Below are 6,338 nucleotides of genomic sequence, written 5' to 3' on the forward strand. Positions count from 1 at the left end.
GATGTGTGCCAGCCGTCTCGGTGGGAAGAGTCTGCGGAGTTCTTAGGTTGCAGACTCGGGCACGAGGACGACGAGGACCACGCTGTCTTCGCTTCGTCTTCCCTCGGCGAGTGTCTCTTTGGCTGTGTGTGTTTCTCTCTCTCTCTCTCTCTGCCCCGCTTGCTTCTCCGTCCGGCGCCGCGGAAGCTGTCAAACGAACAGCGGCTGGCTGGCTGGCTGGCTGGCTGGCTGCTGCTCCCCCTGTCACGTGTGCGGCTTCTCCCCAAAAAAAAAAACCCCGAGTGGGATGCTTGGCGAGGGCACCGTTTCCCAAAGTGGGGCCCGCGGACCGCCTGTGAGGTGTCGTCGTCTGCGGGTTCAAGAGTGTGTCCACAAATGGCGGAGGCTAATTTAATTTTCAGAGTAATATGTCACTTCACCTGCTAAAGTAGTAATACGGTTGTTATTACCACTCGAGACGAAGTTTCCGCGAGCGCAATAAGCTAGCTGGCCTCAGTTAATTAAATGCACCTGGTGCTTCCAGCTGCTATTAGCTCCAATGGCAGCAATTTAAAAAAAACGAGCTGTCCTGGCCGGTCCTGCTACACTCAATAGTTTGTCTAACATTGACATTTTTAACACTTTCAAATCATCGGCAACCATTTTCGCATGCAACAGAAAATGGCATAATGGTAAAGAAAAGGGGCGCAGTAATGTATTGTGGGATATCCAGCAACAAGTCCTGCAGATGCTACTTTAGTTCCATTGTGGGAACTTTTTAGAGCCTGTGGGCTGAGTGACATCAGGCTTCTGCCTTTTAATTTGGGATGACTCCTGCCTGAGCCCACAGACACAAAATAAGAATTATATAATAATAATAGAGTGCAGCGAACTTCCTTTTTTTCATAACAGTAAATATAATTTGAATCAAACTTAGCTGTGGTTAACCCAGGTGGACGACAAACTTGCAAAAACTTTCAGCTCTGAAATTACAAACGATGTAATTGTGTAAAAATAATAAATATATACTGCATCGCTTTACTTTGAAACGTTCTTAAGTTTTCTTTGAAAGTTTTAAAAAGTAAAAGGCAATAACAATCTAATTTAAGTTTCACAATCATGCCACATCATATTGGTGTATTGTCAGAACTGCGTGGGCGTGTCCACTGTCTTTGATTGGCATCTTCCTCGCTCTCACGTGACATGTGTTGCACCTGTTGCTGTGGGGCAACACCTTTATCATGTTAGTACAGAGAGAGAGAGAGAGAGGCGCAGTGACATTATGCCATTCCCACACCGCCTAGCTTCAGCCTGAGCAGACGTCTAGTCACATAGAATAAGTGAAAACAACTGCATGAGTGTGCAGGGCATTTAATTCGGACTAAATACTGAAAATAAAAAATAAACTTTAAATGTTTCGACCTATAATTAAAAAAAACAAGTACGCTAAAACTTCCTGTCACTTCTTGAAACACACTTTCATAGATGTAGCCAGAGGCTCCGGTTATTCCCAAAGCAGGTGCCACTTAAATAGAACAATACAAAGCAAGGGAAGGAAATTAATTAGTGACAGAAAAACGTTAGCGCAAAGGTCAGAAATACAATATCATTACAATCATTTTTGACATGCGAGTACACCAGCTGCATATACATTTACCTCGCTAGCCTATAAAGCTCAAACTAAAGGATTGCTGACCACCAGTGTAAGTGCACGACGGGGCAATCCGTCCCTCACAGCGTTGCTTCCATGATACCAACCAAGGCTTTACAGCAGCTTCAAGAACATAGTGTCCTATAATGTAGTGTTTGATTGCGTTTTAAAGGTTTTATCAGTCGCATGACAGACGATGAGGCGCGAGTTTTAATCGAGCCCATAACGATGACTTCAAATGAAAAGCCTGCATGATTAAAATTGAATTATATTCGCACAGCTTTAGAAAAGAAAAACTAGGCGAAAAAGCAACACAATATTTGTACTACAGAACGTGTTGTGCACGTGCAGCCATGCTGAGCACAGAATATCTTTCAGCTCTGTGGACGGAGGGGCTGCTGGAGGAGCTCATTTGGAGAGCTGTCTCTCAGCACATTATTTATTGTGGCGTGAGACCCGTGCAGTCAGACGGGCCTTTTTTGTTCATCAGCCTTCTTTGCCGGCCTCCTTGTTTGATCAGACGTGTTTGCCACGCATGATCTGCACCTCGTTTGAAGTGTGGTCAATTGTGCATTTCGTCTTTTTCCTGGAGGAAAATTGTCAAGGATTCACTGCAGTAGTGAGAGTATAGAAAGACAGAATGACAGTGAATGTCCCCCACGGTGACCGACCATAACACAGCCTACATATTCCATCTTCTTAATCCTCACGAGGCTTGTAGCGGTGTCAATGCTGCAAATTGTGGAATAAAAACACATTAAATTGCTCTTCCTTTGAGAAGCAATAAATAAGGATTTTCCAAGGCTTTGAGCTTTCAGTTGAAGGTCTGAGTGATTCTACAGTTTTTGATTGTTGTTGCATATTGTTTTTTAATGAAAAATGAATTGGGAGGGGTAGAGGGGGGGGGGGGGGGGGGGGGGGGGGGGGGGGGGGGGGGGGGGGGTGGGGGGGGGGGGGGGGGGGGGGGGGGGGGGGGGGGGGGGGGGGGGGGGGGGTGGGGGTTGTGGTAAGAAGTAAGGAAGAAAAAAAAGAATGATGCAAGCAAAATGAAGAGCAGTTTGTTCTTTAGCCTTATCTGTCACCATCGTCCATAATCTGTCCTCTGCTGTAGATTAATTTAAAGATTATGGAGTGCCATACATTTGCACAATGCAGTTGAGTGCCATGGCACAAGCGGGATCACCAATCGGATCGAGCTGGCTTCTTTCTGAATATGTGGCACGGCTCGGCCTGTCCCTGTACTTGTGGCTGCGAGTTCCCCTTCTTCAGCCCAGTGACACATGAAAGCTTTTCACGGCATCAAATCAACAGCCTGAAATAATTCAGTGTGACAATGTAACAATTGTGCTGCTGTGATTTTATGTGGGGATATTTCTTATCGTTCACACGTGTCTCATGAACGCTGCTGCGCCTGGGAAATTGGGTGAAAGTTCAGGACAGCCACCGATGTGGCCGCGTTGAGGGGGAAATAAATGAGGTCAAATCAAACCTTGTTTCCCCCTCTGCTGACAGGCAGTGGCTGCACATTCTGCCGAGGTGCCTTCAGTAGTGGCGCGATCCATTTCAAACTGGCAGCCCATTTTAAACATGCAGTCTACATGCCACATCTCCCCTACATAACCAATTTATCAAGCCTAACCCGGCGGTACGTGCATATACTCCCATATCACAGAGAAGGCTGGGAAGCAACTGTCATAGATGGCATGATTGAATTGTTCCCCTTGCACTGTCACCAGAGGGGCTATTACTTCAAAATTAGCATACAAATTCAACCAGGACAGATGGATTTGTCACATTCCGGTCGCCATCTTCCTGGAAGATTGGCTGTGCTTGTGCTGCGTGATGGAGATAAGACACCTGTCTCTGCTCCGATTGGTGGGTGAAAGGATCGGCGTGGGATGGGAGGAGCACTGGGTGGGGGCGATGGATTTCCTGAAACGCTGAGGTGTTCTGCAATAAACTTCCCTACCCACGGGCTCAAATGATGATGAGGCACCATACTGGACCCTGTGGGTGGCAGGAGATTGAGCTGTATAGCGGGGCGGGTGATTCACACTGTTTGGAAACAAGCTGAACAATACCTGTCTGGTATTTGTTTTGCTACTTTTCTTGAGTTACTGTCAAAGAGACACACAAAACGGCCTCTAACATCAGCCCAGGGTGCAAGGATGGGTGTGTTGCGCGAGGAAAAAGTACAGTAATATATTTTTTCAGCTTGAACAGCGGAAACAAAACTCCAAATGTCTTCACAACTCTGTCAGAAATCAACTTTTAATAACGCCGAAGATCCCTGCGTGAGACCATACTACAGACGGACTGTGCGATTATCTATATCGGATACTAACAAAATACGAGTTGGGAGACAATTATGACTTTCATTTGTAATCACGGCAGTGTGAATCAATGGGAAGTATTGAGTAAGAAAAAAATGTTCTTACCTCAGGATCAATTCCATATAATTTCCACATCAGCTCAAACTAATGGGTTTTCTATTGGCTTCACTTTGGAGAGACTAATCTCTTTAGCACCATTTTGTGGTTCTGTGTACGTTCCACAGCAAAAGGCCATCCACTTTAAAAACTTGTCTCCCAATAGTCCAAAAAAATATTAAAGCACACATGCTAATTTCCTGACTTGGCATATTACACAATCTGCGGGCTTCATTTAAACTCCCTTAGCAGGCCGAGTATCTCTGCCTGCCTACTTACACTACAGAGATTGTGAAAAGTGCTGACAGGTTCATTTCTGCGTTGTGTATATTCCCCGACAAATACAGAGGAAGACTAAGGTTACTGAACAGAAAACAGATCGAAACAAGAAGCAGTTCAAAATAATTGACATTTAAAATGCAAGAGTGCTATGAAAACAATATTAGGGACTTTAATTTACATTTATCATTGCAGAGAGCGCAAACTGTATTTTTATTGGGGGCTACCAATTCTTCCACATAAGTGTCCAACTGATGATGTAACAAGTACATCACTGAAACAATAAGTCGTTTAATCCATCAGAAAATGTATTGACTCCCAACTATTTGGATCATTTTCATCCTTTTCCCCCCAAGCATAAAATGCCAAACGCAGCTCATTAAAAGTAAACATTTGCAGGGAGTTTTCTTATCTCACATAGTAAACTTAATACCGTTGGGTTTTGGTCAGAATGTGGGGAAAAAAAGTTAAATATATATATATATCAAAATCGATGCAGCAGAACAAGAGGTATTGTACTTATAATTCCCTGCATTCTTCTTTGTCAAAACCTGGCACACACATTACCCACAATGCAACACCACCAACAGTTAGGTCGGGTCTTTGGGTGCATAATGTTCGTGGTGGCTAATGTAGCTTGAGTCACTCGCCTCAGGCAGAGATCAGGAAAAGGTTGCAGAGGGCTGTTCAGATCACTTTTATCTAACTCCACTTTTCAAATATATTTTTGAACTTGGAACTCTTCAACGGCAATCAATCAGTCACCTGAGGCAATATATCAGGCCAAAGGCTCTGTACTAGTTGTTGTTCACATGTAAATAGACTTTAATATGTCAAATTGATGATGGCAAAAATAATTGGCATATTAGTAAATCATAAAAAAAAAACTTGTTAGTTGCAACCTTAGCACAAGTCCCATCGCAAAACATGAAATTCGAGAAAATGTATTTCATTAAAAAGCTGAAGGCTTGAAAAAGAGAATGGTCAAAAACCCGATGGCGCAGAGGCCACACCGTGATCCTCCCCCACTTCATAAACGCAAACATCTTTTCAAACACCCCACCATCAATTTGTTGTGGAAGATTTCTGTAAAAATATTATGCCGAGCTACAATGCCTGGGTGATGTCCCAAGCCATTTTCTCAGACTTGACAGACGTTGCACAATTGTTTCCACAAGATGTGGAGCACTGCTGCCGACTGGAATGAGCTATTAACTGTGAACGGGTGGAGCGCTTCTTTAATGCATGTTTCAGCTCTGGAGCGGAGCGGTTACTCACTTTGAAAGACTTGACACACACCATTACCTGGCAGGAAGCATCCCTTAGGGTGGTTCTGTAAGACCGGGATGCTCCCAAAGTGATCCCTTACCCGAGCTCAGGGACAGCACCCCCCCCCCCCCCCCCCAAAACCGTCACAGGCCCCTCATGAGTCGGGTTAGTCAGACTCTTTGTGGAAGTCACGCTCCGTCACTCACAGGCAGCTTGCCTTGTTGAAGTTGTTGACCCGCAGAATGAGAGGGGAAAGCCTCTCGAGAAAGTTTGTAAGAGCTCATCCAACTTCTCTTGTTGCTAAGGACTTCTTAAAAGTGTGGTGACACAAGTTTGACCCGATAGCTGTGTTAAAATACACATTCAGGTTTTGTCCCTGCCCATTATCCTGGTTATGTTCTAGATCACCACCAGTGTTTCATATCCGTGCTTCTCCCAAAACTGCAAGCGTTACCTTCCACATTACAGCGGCACTGACACAAAGCAGAACAGCCGGAACAGGCTCCAGCACAGCGGGGATTTCACACTGATCTTCTTCCGAAACATTTGTAATTAACATTTCCCCTCACTCCCAACTGTTTCTGAAGCTATCAATATCCCAGTAAGAAGATTTAACTTCCCCGAAGAGCCAGGAATCGAGCTGGACTTGGCAGTTCAAAACGTGATTGCTCAGTTTGTGTGTGTGTGTGTGTGTGTGTGTGTATGTGTGGGGGTTAAGTGAAAGGTTTACA

This window comes from Cyclopterus lumpus, chromosome 18, assembly GCF_009769545.1.
Source record: "Cyclopterus lumpus isolate fCycLum1 chromosome 18, fCycLum1.pri, whole genome shotgun sequence".
NCBI lineage: Eukaryota > Metazoa > Chordata > Actinopteri > Perciformes > Cyclopteridae > Cyclopterus > Cyclopterus lumpus.